General features: G+C 39.6%; 2 long non-coding RNA genes across 2 annotated transcripts in view; one reads left to right on the top strand and one right to left on the bottom strand.

The window, feature by feature from the left end:
- LOC102402292 overlaps positions 1-17486 on the bottom strand; it is a 72292-nt gene that overhangs the window by 47788 nt on the left and 7018 nt on the right. Inside the window, exon 2 of the long non-coding RNA XR_006550082.2 lies at positions 3848-3912. This is a non-coding gene — a long non-coding RNA (uncharacterized LOC102402292). The remainder of the gene's footprint in view (positions 1-3847; positions 3913-17486) is intronic.
- LOC123332915 lies at positions 635-16546 on the top strand. Its single transcript, XR_006550083.2, has 4 exons — positions 635-1305; positions 12655-12743; positions 12937-13045; positions 16493-16546. It is a non-coding gene; the product is annotated as an uncharacterized LOC123332915 (long non-coding RNA).

The raw sequence follows: 17486 nt of genomic DNA, 5'->3' as shown, positions 1-17486 counted from the left end.
ATCGAAGGTTTAGGCGGAGTCATGAAATCCAAACAAACAATTGAATGTTGCAACCCACTTAATAAAATTAGTTCCAGGACACACAAATCACTCAGTTGGAAGAGAGTCTTCAAGAAGAGGTTATAATTAAAGTAAGAGGGTTTCTCATCAAGACAGAGCCTTAGGACTTTGGCTCTGAGGTATATAAGCTTTGCACATTCTTTGAACCTGTCCTCACTGCTTGAAAAGAGAGGGAGAGGGGGAGATGGAGCCAGAGCCTAGAGCCAGAGAAAGAAAGGAAAGGAGGGAGAGAATTTTAAGGAAACTATGACGCATAAGGGATAAAAAGAAAAAACATCTGCTGGATAATTAGCAAATTCCTTCACAAAGAGAACATTTAAAAGTTTAAAGTTTTCGACACCAACTAGACCACACTGTTTCCAAAGTAATGCTTACTATTATTTTCTATTCTAAATTCAGTCAGTTCAGGAAATTCTTTAAAGAGGAAAGTAGGGGAAGAAGTGGAAAGGAGTGCCCTCTTCAGTAACTACCAATTGAAATCTCAATCTGTTGTGAAGTTTTGGTATCTTGTGTCACCCAAGAGGGGGAAAGAGCCTTAAATATCATTTCCAAGCTGGCTCAATATTCGTTTGTCCTCGATTTGAACCAAATTAATTTGATATCCAAATGTGCTACTTTTTAACCAAGTGCTGTGCTATGCTCAGTCACTCAGTCGTGTCTGACTCCGCAGTCCTTAGGACTGCAGCCCGCCAAGCTCCTCTATCCATGGGATTTCTCAGGCAAGAATACTGGAGTGGGTTGCCATTTCTTCCTCCAAGGGATCTTCCCAACCCACGGATCAAACTCAAACTTCCTGTGTCTCCTGCACTGCAGGTGAATTCTTAACCTGCTGAGTAATTTGGGAAGCCCAACAAAGCAAGTAAACTATATATTTCAACTTCTTCAGTTGCTGAAGTGGGAAGGGGTGAATTGTATTTTTAGCTGAGCAAACATAAAAGGGAGCTGGAAATGGTTTGAGTCCCATAGCCAGTAAGGAAAATGGAGAACTGGTGGCCAATCAGTCTACAAAATTGGCTGAATTTCAAGAAGAAAAATGGTGATGAGAAAGGTTTTCATATTTAACATTTTAAAAATAAAAGTATACTTTAAGTACAGGAGGATAAGGATAGGTAAGATAAGGAAGTGAAGCTTACTTCCTACCTGAGCAAGGAGATGAAAACAAATTCAGAGTCCTTCAACCCATCCTCACAGGGCCAGGGCAACAAGGAGGGCTGCACAGGGCAATAGGAGAAGCAGGAAATGGAGGTAAGCAGGAAGCGTTCAGGCAACAGCATCTGGAATGGCTGTGGCCTTACCCATTACAGTTCCTTGACGGTTTGTTACTCTGTACTTCCACCCCTCCTCTTTCTTTCTCTTCTAGTCCTTCCTTCTTTTCATGCTCTTCTCTACTACATTGGGTCTGCTACATCTTCTAGCCTCTTCCTCTCTGAGGCTAATGCAAGGAGGAGGTCTGAATAAAAGCAAGATTCTGGCAGTATCAGGGAAGAGTGGTTAAAGATACTCCAAGCTCTAACTTCCACCTCCCTGAGAAATCGGGTGATTTTAGTCAGTGAAAATCCATGATTTCTTGGCATCCCTCAATATATCATGATTTATAATATAAGAATTTGCATGCATGTTCTTTGGTAAATAAAATGCACAAAATTAGTCAGTCAACACAGTTTATTTGGGATTATCCTAACCACTAGCTTATTTGCTCACTTAAATGTCATGAAAAATTACAAAGGGCTCTTCTCATGCCTCCCTTATTCTGTCTCTTGCCATCCTTACTAGTAAATTTATCTGGTGGGTGGACCTCATAGGCTTCATAGATCAATGACTGATGATCTGGAAGTTCTTAATGGCCCATTGGGTTCAATCCTCATGTATTTGTATTGAGGGTGGGAGGAAACATGGGTACCACCCTCCTTTCTGAATATAATCCTAACTTTTCCTGCAAGATAATCAGTATACATTACAGTTTGGATGAACTTGCTCACATTCTCTGAGAACACACACCAGTAGGCAATCTGATGACACCATCATAGAAAAAGCCCTGACTTTGACACAGTTCAAACAGGAACATTCATAAATGTTTCCATCTCCAAGTATCTTCTTCTTATATGCAGGCAGAAAATTGATTGAGTCAATTATATTCCACTGACCTGAAAAAAAACTTTTTGCTGATCTCAAATTTTTAGACCCTGACTGTGTAACAATCAGTAAATTGTTACCTATGTAACCACTTTGTACATAGTAAGAACCCACAGAACATTTGTAAAACTGAAAGACTCCCATTCTAGATCTTACTAAAATCTTATATCAAAGGCAATTCATATACATATAAAACAAATTCTGAATAAAAACTATATCTGTCAGGGTCAAACCAGGAAAACAAACCACTCTAGGTATATAAAATAGAGGAAATGTAATTCCTTCCACAGATGATAAATGGAGATGGGGATGGCAACCCACTCCAGTATTCTTGCCTGGAGAATCCTATGGACAGAGGAGCATGGCGGGCTATGGTCCATGGGATCACAAAGAGTTAGACACAGCTGAGCAACTAACACTTTTATACTTTCAAAGATGATAGAAGCTAAGAAGCAGAGCCCACAATGGTGGTACAACCCAGAGGCTGGCAAGAGCCAATGTGATACCCTCTCTGAGGCTGGAGGAATAGAGAAAAAGATCACCGTTACCCAGATCTGGCACCATGGCAGAGTGTTAGCTTAGTTAATATGAACACTGAGTGCAAAATAAATTCAGGAAAAAGTATTGCTCCTGACACATTATACCATGAGTGCTCAATATATATTTATAGGTCCCACACATACATCAGGATGACTCAAAGAAGTCATCAACAAGCTTTTATGCAAAATTGGGAACAGAGACATTTGAGATAGCATCAAATAATTATTTCTTTTCAGTTATTTATTTCCAGTGCTGCCTACACATGCAAAAAGAGTCACTTGATACATGTGAATTTATTGGGATCATTACCCTGAATCCAAGACAGCCAACTACTTAGTTTTCATTCTCTTTGAGAAAGCAAAGCTTGGCAGGCCTGGAAAACCCGCAGTCTACAGGTCGCCCATTTCTCTCCAAGCCTTTTGCCCAGCCTTTTCACCAGTCTGAGAGCCTATGGTGTCTGGCTTGTGGCTAGACCACAATTCTGAGGCAGTTGGCAAGTGGGGGCTGTGCCAGGCTGACTTCACCGTGATGGTATCAAAGTTGGGCTTGGATTGCCAGTCTCAACAAGCTGATATCAAAGTCAGCCCCCTCCTCCAACCTGCTTGGTTTGTCTGCTGGAATAATTGGCCAACATTAAGCTAGAGACTACAAAGACGAAAGGATTATTTAAGACCCCAGTAGACCAGTTTCCCGATACCAACTGTTCCAAGTAAGCATTGTGTATCATGTCATGTAAAATAAGGTAGATTTTGGAGTCAGCTAGACCTAGCTCCAAATCCCAGTTCTTTTGCTTACTCAGTGTATGGCACTGACAATCTCAACCTTTCATCGATAAAATAGGAAGGATGAGGTAGGATTAAGGGCACAATGCACACGTAAGCTCAGTTCTCCATGTAACATACACTTTATGTTCAACCAATGACATGTACTGTAAATGTGAGTGTTTAGTAAAAGCTATTCATTGATAATGGTGATAATCCATGAATTGCAAGATAGAATATTGGGCAAGCCACTGAAATAAAGTTAGTGCAAGTAGCCAAATCAATTGCATATGGATGTTTAGTTGATGTGTGCTCTCTCTGTTTGAGACAAAAATGTTCTCTAGGCTGCTTACCTGAAACTTGAGATCATGCTTCCCACACTCATGATGGTGATTCTGATCCATAAAGTCAACAGCCCCTGCAAAGGAACATTCCAAACTAGGTCAATACATAGGAACTCATAAGCAATACAATTACCCCAGACTTCATTTTGACTGAGAAAAACCAGCCCTAAATAATTTTCACTTTGTATATGTAGATTGTTCTGTACTGACTGTAAATGTAAACAGAAGCACTAATATTTGCTGTAGTAAAACTGTGGAGACTAGGAGTTTTCAAAGGAGAGTACCGTTTGCTGAAACCATCCACACTCTCTATCTGTTCTCTCCCCTTCCTTTGTCTTTCCTTTGCCCCTCTGCTCCTCCTACTGGCATTTCTTCCCTTTCCTGTCTGCCCTCTCACCCACAGGGACTGCTCGCCATAAGATGAGACACATTTAATTATTCAGAGCAAAGCATTCAACAGGCCATCTAAAAATGGGATACATCTCCAAATAATCATATTAACTATTTTGTTATTTCAAATTTAAGAAATCTGCACATGAGGACTGTCCAAAAACTAGGCAAGTGCTTTTCTTTCAGGGGGTATGTTGACATATTCAGCAAATAATTTCCAAAACACTATGTGATGTTTGAAGTTGTTTTTCTAACTAAGACAATGTGTGTGGCTTGAAAAACACATTTGTGTGGTATGTTTTTGTAGATTGGCTTGCCAGGTGACCAGAAATAAAAAGCATGTCCTTAAAATTCCCTCCTCCAAGGTCTATCTTCCCCAGTCAAGGGGGTTCCGTGCATTCCAGCTTTACATTTTTTGCTCTAACGCCCTGTGTGGCCTTGCTCAGTTTAGATTTGAACCCAGTTCAAAAAAGCACAAGTCCAGGAAAAGATTGTGCAAGAGTTTTGTGTTTACACTGCACTGTACATTCTTAACAATACTGGCTATTTAATCCATAAACATCGATTTAAATTTTATGAGATTACCAATCAGCGTCTCAGAAAATATTACAAATTTAAAAGCAAAAATAGAGAAAATACTAAATAAAGCAATGTTTTCCCAGAAGTTTATGCAAGATAATGAACACAACTGCATTGATCAAGTCAGCGAGGCAAACATCGTTAGGGAGTCCGCTTTTTTGCTGGGTGCTCAGAGGAACACAAAAGGGAGCAGGATTCTGGACCTTCTCTTGGGGAAAATTCTGTTATAGTACAGAGGGCTTTGTTTTTCTGGACCTTTATCACATCAGACTGTAAATTATCAATTTATTAGAAAATCATTGTACAGTCTCTCTCTATCTGAGCTTGTAAGGACATTGATCTTGGGGAGTACAATATAACTTACAAACTCCTTAATTCTGCTCCAAATTGTCTTATGAAGTTTTAAAGATGAATGAGAGAAGAGCATTTTTATTAAATAATTCTTTGAATTTCCTATATTTATCAGTGGAAATTTTATCACAGTAATGATAAAAGCTACCACTGAGGAAGGTCAACTTACAATGTGGCTGGCACTGGTCTAGTTTTAAGCATTTTTACATACAATCATTTCTTTAGTTCTCAGAATAGCCTTTGAGCTGGGATTCAAGTCATCTATCACTATGTAACTAACTAGCTTAAATTTAGTGGCATTAAAGAATAACCATTTTTCTATGTTCATAGATTCTGTGGATCAAGAAATCAGATGGGGCACAAGAATTCAGACAGGGAGGACTAGGTTTCCTCTCCACAGTGTCTGAGATCTGGGTGGGGAAGACTTAAGCAGCTGGAGGGGGCATGACCAGAGAGCTGGGGGCTGGAAGCACCTGATGCTGCTTCCTATATATCTGACACCTGGCCTGGGATGACTGGAAGACTGACTCAGGTGGAACTATGGATTGGGACACCTACTCGTGTAATGTCTCCTTGGAGCTTGAGAGTCCTTACAGCACAGCAGACTTGATCTTCTTACTTGGCAGCTTTGGACACCAGCGAGCAAGGCAGAAGATAGACATGAATGGGTTGGCTGACCTTGAGTCAGATGTTTATATTTGTGGCCAGTGAAAATAGGACTATGTTTTCAAACTTGGACATCCGGGCTCACAAGTCTGGGTATTTCCCAGTGAAAGGAACTATTTTACAGTAAAATTCAACCTAGTGGAAATTTCTGCAGTTGCAAGTTGCAAAGAAGAAAGTTTATGTTTTCCTTATAAACACTTACTAAGAATAAACTTTATATATGATGATAAGTAAAAATTAAATAAACAGGAATCAAATACACGGGAATGAAAGCAATGAGGTTGAAAAGAAGAAAGACGATTGAAATGAAAAGGAAAGGAAAGAAAAGGTACAAATCAAGAGGAAAAGAACAGAATTCACCAAATGAAATGTTTCCCTGAGTTTGTGTGTGCGTATGAGACCAGTGGATCAGTAAGAAAAAAAATGAATCAGGGTTTTAGGGAAACAAAAATGCAAAACGGAGAAAAAGAGGGGGTGGGATATTAGTTGGATTATAGCCAGTTTTCCAGCTCCAAACATCTGGAGCCAAGACAAGGAAAGGTGAGGCCCTGTCCTTTGCTGCAACACTTGCCTCCACAGGGGCTGGTTACTCAGGATATTTACATTAAATTAACGTGGCTGGCTATGGCTGTGTTCAGCACTTGGATACGCGGTTAAATAATCAGTGTGGTTTGGCTGCTGGTTTCTTTACTGTGGTTGAATAATTGGTGTTGTCTTGGTTGCTGGCTACTTAAAAAATGTATATGTGCACTTGTTTCTCTTTTTTCTTTCTCTTGAGCAATTTTGACAAGCCCTTGGCAGAAAAGTGGCTGACCAGCTTTCAAACCGGTGCTTTTTCTCCTTGTCATTTATGCTTCCCCCAGATGGTTTTTAAGGACTTGAGAATCTTAAAGACTTTTCTTCCTGGAATCTAGACGATGTGCTCTATGTTAGGAAAGAATTCAGCTCACTTCTTTTGTTTGTAGCAAAGAGATAAGGCTGAGTATAAGGGCAGCTGTGGTTTACTAGAAATGGATGTTTCTTTTCTAGGTATGATTCACTAGGTCCTCAGATCCACCATAAGAATGGGGAAAGACAATTACAATGACCTTTGGATAAAACAACCCTGCGTTGGTGCTGTGCTTAGTCACTTAGTCGTGTCTGACTCTTTGCAACCCCACGGACTGTAGTCTGTCAGGCTCCCCTGTCCATGGAATTCTCCAGGCAAGAGTACTGGAGTGGGTTGCCATGCCCTCCTCCAGGGGATCTTCCTGACCTATGAATCGAACCCACTACTCTTATGTCTCCTGCATTGGCAGGTGGGTTCTTTACCACTAGTGCCACCTGGGAACCCCAAAACAACCCTATATGCAGGCATATTTCCCATGCTAGTCATTTGCTAGATCTTTAAAACGTAGAACAGTACTTGATACATAGTAGGGGCTCAATATTTGGTAAATAAAGGATAATAACTGAAAATTTATAATTCAGGATTGATAGTACTTCTATTCCAGAAAGTTTGCTTCATTTAGTCGCTTTGTTGATTTGCTTAACAGTTGTCAAATTTCCACAAGCTGTTCTGCCCTGGGAAACCCACTCCTCCCCAGATGGCTCTGTCTTTTCTCATATTCCAAGACCCAACCCTGACTTCAGGCAAATGATGATCAGGGTGAATAATCCTCCTTCAGCAGCAAACTGGGACAGGAGTATCAAGAGACAGCACAAGTCAGGGACAAACCTCCACCTGCCAACAAACTCCAATGATATATGCATATACGTCATGAATGAAGGCAAAGTCTTTAACTGCTACTCAGAAACCACAGGTTCTCAGGGTCCCAGAGGATAAGGAAACCAAAGGTCCAAGTTTGAAGTCACATACAGAGAGGAAACTAGTGTTTCTGAGTAGGAAGTGGAAAAGAAAGAGCGTTTTTTCAAATATGTGTCATCAGTATTAGGATAAATTCACCTCTCCTAGAAGTCTAGAACATGAATTTTATGTCAATCATTGTGGTTACTCAGATTCAGGATAGATTGGAAAGTATCAAGTTTCTTAATATTGATTCAGATCTATCTCAGGGTAGAGGTGAGGGTGAATACCTAAGATTTTAAAGGGATTTTGGGAGGATTCTTTAGAATTCATTGATCTTGCCATTTTAGTAAGGAGTTTTATTTCCCTTTATAACAGGCATTCTTCAACACCTTTTTTGAGAACTACTAAGACCAAGGATAGGAAAACTCCCAGGAAAGGCAAACCTTTCATCCCCCACACTGTGCTGGGTGCTATGGAAACAAGGTGAAGTGGTGGCCAAGGTGGCAAGCTTAGCAGATCACTTTCTGGGCATTCTCACTTATTAGGTGCTGTTGGATCACTTAACTGCCTTCAACTTAAATGCCATCAATCTTTACCTTATTAATTTACTGAAGACATAAATAATAATGTTTGTCTTACACATAATAAGAGAAATTAAAATTAAAGCTACAATGAGGTATAATTTTCATCTATCAGATTGGCAAAGATCCAAAAGTTTAATAACATGTTGTGCTGGTGATGATGCAAGCAGACAACACTCCCATACGCTGACACAACTTCTATGGGGAATGGCTGACCCATTGAAACAGCACATAAGCCAGCAGAAACTGGTTTTGCCTCCTTAAATAGGTTGATTGATTAATCAAAACTTGAGTTTTTTAGAGAATAGCACTGCACCTGTGCAGGTTGGAAAACCATGTCTCCAGGATGACCTCGGAACTAAGAACCCCCAGCCCACCTAACTCAAATAGAAATGTTGCCACCAGAGCCCTTTGTGAAGCAAGAAATTGGTCAATATGGAAAATCTGACTTCCATCATCAGTCCATACATCAGTTCATAGCTTACATGAACTGATTCAAGACTAGCCAATCAGCCTCCAAATTTGAAACTCCCCAACCTTTTAAATTTCACCCTGAACCATGGATCATGGAGGCAGATTTGAGTCCGGCCTCCTGTCTCTTTGCTGGTCAACCTCACAATAAAGCTCTTCATTTTCTCAAAAGCTGGTGTCATGGTATTGGCTTCTGTGTACATAGGGGCAGTGAACTTGCTTAGTAACACTATCATAAATAGAACAGTTGATCTATCACAGCTTAAAATGTACCTCCTCTTTGATGCAGTAATGTGACTTCCTAAAATGTATCCTCTGGCTGTATTAAAGTACTTATGAAAAGACAAATGTGCAAGGTTACTCACTGCTGCATTGAAACCACAAAAGATGAACTTTGTTCATCAGTAAAGGACTGGCTAAATAATGTATGGAACATCAAAAAAAATGGGATACTATGCACTCATCAAAAGGATAAGCAAGTAATAGGTCAGTGCTTGGAACAGCGTCCAAAATATATTATTAAGTGAAAAAAAGGCAAAGATTATTATTTTAAAAGATTTATTTTGTATATGTATGTAACATCTCTGGGGACACATATAAAACTTTGATAACAGTTGTTGAGGGAGGTGAGTATGTGGGTGCAAAGGTGAGTGGAGTCTTTCTGGACATGTGAATGTTTTTATACCTTGTATGTTTTGCACTATATACATATATTTCCTATTCAGAAATGCATTTGAATAATAATAAAAATAAAGTGACAAAGAAAACATGGTGAAAGGAGCTTTGGTAATTAAATGTATATCTATGCATGAAATGAAGCTCTATGGCATAAAGCCACCTATCACAAGCACCTCTAATCAAAAGACTGTTGGAACGGAGTGCTGATCCAGGTAAGAACTCAATAAATATATCTGAGGTGGGTAACTGAAGTATATGAAAGATTCTATCAATGTAAATGGTTAATCATTTAGGGACATGTGTACAAATTTTGGATTCAAATGGTATGTATGGCCTCACTATTTTTTCAACAGAAGAAAAAAGAAATACTGGACTTCCCTGGAGGTCTAGTGGTTAAGAATCCTTCCAATGCAGGGGAAACATGTTCGAGCCTTGGTCTGAGAAGATTCCATATGCCTTAGGGAAGCTAAGCCCGTATGCTGTAACTACTGAGCCTGTGGTCTCTCTAGAGCCCAGGAACCACAATACTGAAGCCTGCATGCCCTGGAGCCTGTGCTCTCCAACAGGAAATGCCACCACAAGAAGCCCATGCACGGCAACAAGCGAGTAGCCCCCCTCACTGCAACCAGAGAAAGCCTGCATGCAGCAACAAAGACCCATTGCAGCTAAAAATAAATAACATTTTTTTAAAAAGAAATACTAAATGTGGAAACTTTAAATAATAAAGCTATAAATGAAAAGATTCAATTTAACATCCATGATTCAATTTAACATCAGTTTTAGGTTAAAACAGAAAGTTTCTAGCGGGTTTGTCAGTACAGTCAAACTATCCTGTATAATAATGGTATGATACAGACTGGTCAATATATGAAATTATACGTTTGTCAAAACCCATAGAATGTACAACACAAAGAGTGAACCCTAAGGTAAACTATAGGCTTTAGTTAATAATAACTGTTGATATTTGTTTATTAATTGTACCAAATGTATCATACTAATAAAACATGTAAATAAAATGGGGAACAAGCCAGGGAAAAAAGGGCAGGAGATACATGGGAACTTGATACTTTCCAATCAATTTTTCTGTAAACTTAGCAGTACTTATAAAAATAAAGTCTATTAATAATAACAATGATAACAGAACAAAGTAGAAAGTAGGAAGAGTCTTTTTTAAAATGCTTCAGCTTTCTGACATATATAATTAAGCATTCCATAAATACCTGTTGGCTTCAACTGAATCAAAGTCAGTAACAAAGGAGCAGGTAAATATGAAAGCAGCTTTAAAATGTAGGAAGACTATGAACTTATTTGTGATACATTTGATACAGTCCTGGGATTCACATTTCAAAAGAGCCTTAGACAGTTTGTCAACTATCAGTCTATTGACTGATCATAGATTTTTCCCAAGATACTTTATGATAATTATATATATTTAGCAATAAAAATAGAAGCAATTCTAATGCCCCTCTCCCAAATTCTTTGAGAAACATTAACCACACACTCATAAATTTTACGTTAACTTGTTGATAGATAATTTTGTTGTTGACAAGGTTTTCTTGACGGGGGAGGATGGAATGTGGAGAGGAAGCCTATTGCCTTTGCTTAGACTTTTACAAGGGAAAAAAGCAAAATTTTAAGATAATTGAGAAGCTCTCTCACAAATTATGTTTTAATGTTTAGAGAACAGTTTATCCATATTTATGACACATTTACAAAAAGTTTCTTCTTGATATCAATAGTGAAAAACCAGATTTTACAACAACGCTTGGCACAGCTTTCAAACATCCTACCATGTCCACTAAAGAATTGGCCCGAATTATTGAAGAACTTAAGATGTCATGTCCAAATATGCATAAGGTGCTATCTTGGAAAAATTACTCATTGTAGAAAACTATACTGATGGCACATTCAGAACTCAACTCAACATTCAGAAAACTAAGATCATGGCATCTGGTCCCACCACTTCATGGCGAATAGATGAGGAAACAATGAAAACAGTGAGAAACTTTATTTTGGGGGGCTCCAAAATCACTGCAGATGGTGACTGCAGCCATGAAATTAAAAGACACTTGTTCCTTGGAAGAAAAGCTATGACCAACCTAGAAAGCACATTAAAAAGCAGAGACATTACTTTGTCAACAAACGTTCATCTAGTCAAAGCTATGGTTTTTCCAGTAGTCATGTATGGATGTGAGAGTTGGACTATAAAGAAAGCTGAGTGCCAAAGAATTGATGCTTTTGAAATGTGGTGTTGGAGAAAACTTTTTGAGAGCCCCTTGTACTGCAAGGAGATCCAACCAGTCCATCCTAAAGGCAATCAGTCCTGAATATTCATTGGAAGGACTGATGGGGAAGCTGAAACTCCAATACTTTGGCCACCTGATGTGACGAATCAACTCATTGGAAAATACCCTGATGCTGGGAAAGATTGAAAGTGGGAGGAGAAGGGGACAACAGAGGATGAGATGGCTAGATGGCATCACTGATTTGATGCACTTGAATTTGAGTAGGCTCTGGGAGTTGGTGTTGGACAGGAAACCTGGAGTGCTGCAGTCCATGAGGTCACAAAGAGTCGGACACAACTGAACTGACTGATACTGACTGCCAACTGCATGCCAGGGAAGGTAAAACAGATTATGCTTCAAATGGTCTATTTGGACTTTAAATTTGTTTCATTAATATCTGTCTTTCATAAAGTTTGAAAGTCAAGTTTCATGAGAATCGAAGTGCCTGCTGATTCAGTGGGATTTCCTCTTGTTGACACACAGCCAGTATCTTGATCTCACAAAGCAATAGTGTGGAGTACACTTCTCACCCCCAGAGAACAGCTGCTCTTGTCTGCTCTATGAGGAATCAGAAAATCTGGGTTGTGCTGTCACTTGGCATCCTGTAGCTATTAATGACATTCTTTGAAGAATCAGAAGTTTGTTTCCTACATTTTTATTAATCTTCAGACATTGGTGAGCCCTTAAGTTCCTACAACTAACAACTTATTTGCCTCAAAAACAAGAGAAAACAGCTAGCATCAACATATAGCATAGAACTTCTCCAACAATTTGTGGTGAAAGACTGGGTTATTTTTCCATCTATCACTTAAAAATAAATAAAAATATATTAATAAAAATAAATACAGATGCATGGTCTAAACCATAATCTTGAGGTCCCAGTGTCTTTGTGGATATCTTCCTGAAGGGGTGGGGCAAAATCAGCTCTATCCTTTCTTTACCAAGAGGGTTTTGTAAAGACAGTGTGAAACGACAGAAGTTCATTCACACTTTCTTGCAACAAATTAATTGATTGTTTCTATTCAGGGTTGGAAGAGTCACTTCATAAGTACAAGCACCATCCGTATCAGGTCCCCCAGCATACTGTACTGCTGGCAGGCATTTATCTGCTCAAGGTGAGTGCTTTTGGTCTCCATACACTGTAGCTTGGAAAAGTTCCTATCTGCAGAGAAGATACCATATCACCCAAATGAAATGATACCTACAAAGTGGAAGCCCCCAATTTTTATTGGTCAATTCAACACGTATAAAATTATCCTTCCAAATTATTATAAAAGAATCCAAATGCTTACTCCTACCTTCTCACAGGGCACATGGACCAGGGCCGACTTATGGAACACCTTGGTGGAGGAAATTTTTCTTCTAATGACACCCTTGGTTTTCCTTCAGGGAGCCTACTCTCTCTCTCACTCCTAAGGTACATGGGTGCATTACCTAGACCAAATGAGGTTCTAGCACTTCGTCTAGAAATTTTGGGGGAAAAGAAATTATTTCTATTGAGATTGCTAGGATAAATAAACATAGCATTCTTTCTTTTGTAGTTTTTTTTTTGGGAGGGAGTGTAGGGTAAGAGTCTCAGAACTGGGCGGGGCCGAGTGGTTGTATTTTACATTTATTTTACATTTTAAAGGTGTAGCTAGATCTGCTTCCAAAAAGAATCTGCATTTCCATCAGCAACATTGATGGTGCATTTCCTTCAGAGGTATCCTAAGGAGACCTACTGTCACAGAGCTTCCACAATGTTTAGCCTGTCTCTTGGCTGTTCAAGTAATATCTCATTGTTTTCTCACTTCCTTTGATCTAACTACTAATTAATTTAAATGTCTTTTCACTTGTTTGTTGACATTTGGGTTTGCACTTCCATTTGTCTAGAACTGTCTATTTACATCTTTCCCCTTTTTCTCTTAGATCATCTTTTGCTTCTAAGAGCTCTTTGCTTACTAAAAAAATTCGCCTTTTGTCATCTCCCTCATAAACATTCTTTCCAGATCTGTGGTATGTCTATTGACTTTGTCTCTGGTTATCTTTTCCATACACAACTTCTTAATTTTTTATATAGTCAAATATGTATGTTTTTGTTTGATAACTTCTGATTTTACAGTCTTGGTTATAAGAGTCTTACTAAATTCTAGGATATATGTCATAGCCTAGATTTTCACATTTGGTTTTTATTTTACTTTTTATATTTAAGCTTCTAATTTTTTTTTTAATTTTTACATTTCCTCCTAAATGGATGACCAGTTTTCCTAGCATCATTTATTTAAGAGACCATACTCTTTCCACTGATTAAATCATAAACTTTGTGAAATAAATATATGACAAAGGTTATGGTCTAATCAGCACCATATTGCTTTAATTATTAAGGCTGTATCATATGTTATTGTTAGGGGAAGCACACTGACTGAAACCGCCCACCCTGGTCAGGCCCTTTAGTAACCATTCGCATGAGTTGTTTTATGACAGGACATCCTGGTAAGGAATACGGAACTAATAAGCCACCAACCAACTGAAAGAGTTCGGGAAAGGTCAAAAGAAGACACCATGTGTCCATCCACTTCCCAGAATCCCTCTCGCTAGCATCCATCTTGGCTGAGTGATGTGTGCGCCACCAGGAAAGACTCTGAATTAGACTGATTAGCCAAAGACAACCCGGAAACTACTGTGAGCCACGCGGCAGAGCAGCTCTCCTGGGTTCCCTTACCCTACTATGTTGGGAGCCACGTTAGGCATTACTGACAAAATGGAGGCACGGCCCCCAACCCCCTCTCCTCATCTCGCAGGCACGGTCCCAGGATGAAGGGGTTAGCTCTTGTGATTCTGACTTGTTTCTTCCTTTCTTCGATTGAGTTGGCTGGAAAGAATGTTAAAGTGCTTATTGTTCTTGAGAGGAGAGGGAGAAAGCACAAAGCCTTCTGCAGTTGTGCCCAGAAAATAATCTATAAAATAACCATTGACATTTGTTCAAGGATCTTTACAAAGAATGTCCCAGGATGAGCATGCAGGCTGCAGCTTGAGGCCATAGGAAGGATTATTATCTGAGACCTGTTTGTGAGGGGAATGTTTATGGCAAAAGAAGTTTGCTGAGTTTAGGGTTTAGGAATAATTAAGAATAGCTAGAAGCCTTTTTAGGAGATAGTGATCTTAAGATGCTAGGAGCAAACAGGATTTAGAAAGATAAGAAATAAACTGAGGAATGTAGCATGAGTTACAATGTAATCACAAGTTAAGTACAGGACACATAAGAGAAAGTAAATAATAGATAGTAAAGCCGATTCTGAGAGAATCGCTGAAGCAGGAACTCTGTTTGAAGGACAACAATGATTTCTGGAGACAGTAAATCTGGGTGGGGGAAACTAAAAATGTCAAACCTCTGACCTAAAGCTTTTGTCAAAGTATAAAAGAAAACCTGAAGCTTGAAATAAACATGTAGTTCCATACTACGAGTCAGAGGCTACATCATTGTCCGCCAACAGTGCTCACCCCTTCAGGAGGATTCCCTGGCTGCCGGAGCTCGACTCCGGCACAACTGCTCTCCACCCGGGTGCCCTTTCCCAATAAAATCTCTTGCTTTGTCAGCACATGTGTCTCCTCGGACAATTCACTTCTGAGTGTTAGACAAGATCCCAGTTTGGGGCCCTGGAAGGGGTCCCCCTTCCTGCAACAAATGGCGACTCTGATGGGACTCTTCACTGAGACTGACATCCTGACCACTCAGGGTACTCAGGGGCCAGCTTGCCTGCCAATGGACCAGACTCAGCGGCTGCAACTGGGACCTTTTTGTCCCTGGTCTCCTCCTGATGCAGACAACTGGCCAGAGTGCCCTGACCAGTAAGGAACAAGAGACTTTATTGACCTCTCTCCCCTTCTCTCTCTCTTTCCTCTCCTTAACCCTCCCTATCTTCCCCCTTTTTTCTAGTCCCCAGGTCCTGGATGCAGGAATCTGGTCGAAGGGCCTCAGCCTGAGCTGAGGATTGGAGACTGATCACCTCCTCTTGGCAGAGAACTCGAATTCTGGTTCTGTTCTGGTCTGATTTCTGGTAGAGCTGAGTTCCAGTCCTCCCTTCTCTGGAGCCCAGGGTAAAGTCCCATAATGCCTGGGTATCTGCAGGTGGCAGGAGATGTCTGTAAGGCCACCTCTTTGGCGCCCCCTCTCCCACCTCCTCCCCCTTCTTCTTTCAATCTGGCTTCCTTTCCTCCCTTTAAAATCTTTGAAGACCTGAGATAGTTTCCTTAAAGTGTTAGTACTTGGATCTGAAGTTCTGTGTCTCTATAGGAGGTTTTCTGAGAGACTGTATTTTTGTATTTAAGGGAGTGTCTGATGAGGACTGCCAGGTTTATATGTGTATGTTTTAACTTTGTGTTCTGTGTTGTAATTTTTGATGGCCATTTTGCTTTGTCTGGCCACCATTTGGTTTAGACCTGCCACCATTTTGTTAGAACTTGATTTTCTTTCTCTGTGCCTTGAGACCAGGGCTCTCAGGAACAGTTATTTAGACCATCTCTAACCCCTGACACTGAGGAAAAATGGAAAAAAAGCCTTTAAAAGTTTTATTTATTCCAACTGTTTTTTATAAACTAGTAAAATTTATATTATAATATCTAATTCATGACTAAACTTAGAAAATGAAACTAGATCTTGCAGTTGTGTCTGTCTAAATATGTCTCAGTATGTATTTTTCTCTGGATAATCTTTTTGGGATTAATTTGTAAATAAGCTCTATTTAATTGGCTTAAAGAAAGATAAGCGCTTACAAATCAAATAATTCTAAATTAAACAATAAATTCCAGGTTCATGTAAACTGGTAAATATTCAGTATTAAATACCTGATATTAATTTAGTAACCATTTGCATGAGTTGTTTTAGGGCAGGAGATCCTGGTAAGGAATATGGAACTAATAAGCCACCACCAACCAGAAGAGTTCGGGAAAGGTCAAAAGGAGATACCGCGTGTCCATCCACTTCCCAGAATCCCTCTCGCTAGCATCCATCTTGGCTGAGTGATGCGTGTGCCACCAGGAAATACTCTGAATTAGACTGATTGGCCAAAGACAACCTGGAATCTAATCCCATCACCATAAAACCTGAGACTGTGAGCCATGTGGCAGAGCAATTCTCCTGGGTTCCCTTACCCTACTACTCTCCACCCGGGTGCCCTTTCCCAATAAAATCTCTTGCTTTGTCAGCACATGTGTCTCCTCAGACAATTCATTTCCAAGTGTTAGACAAGATCCCAGTTTGGGGCCCTGGAAGGGGTCCCCCTTCCTGCAACATTATGATACCTCTCATTTGAGTTTTGTAATTTTCTTAGGTATTTGTAATCAACTATCCTATATGAATTTTAATATAATTTCATCCAGTTCTAAGAAAAACCCTGTTGAGATTTCAACTGGAATTGCATTAAATTTATATATTATTTAGAAAAATTAGCATTTTATTTTTTGAATACCTTATCTATATATTCAGGTCTTATTTTCATTCTCATTGTAATATCTTATAACTACTATGCATCCAAAGTCTTCCTTATAAAATTTATTCCTAAATGTTTTATATCTTTTGCACAAATATACACAAATATATTTCTCCAAACTATTACTAATTGTAGTGATAGTAATGACCTTGGGCATTTTCCTAGAGTTGCAGTTCTGTGTTTAGTTGCCCATGTCCAACTCTCTGTGACCCCACAGACTGTAGCCCACCAGGCTCCTCTGTTCATGGGGATTCTCCAGGCAAGCATACTGGAAAGAGTTGCCATGCCCTCTTCCAGGGGACCCTCCCAACCCAGGGATCAAACCCAGATCTCCCACATTGCAGGCAGATTCTTTACTGCCTGAGCCACCAGGGAAGCCCAAAGAAGTAC

Source organism: Bubalus bubalis, chromosome 3 (genome assembly GCF_019923935.1).
Source record: "Bubalus bubalis isolate 160015118507 breed Murrah chromosome 3, NDDB_SH_1, whole genome shotgun sequence".
Taxonomy (NCBI): Eukaryota; Metazoa; Chordata; class Mammalia; order Artiodactyla; family Bovidae; genus Bubalus; species Bubalus bubalis.
This window is presented reverse-complemented; position numbering and strand designations above follow the sequence as displayed.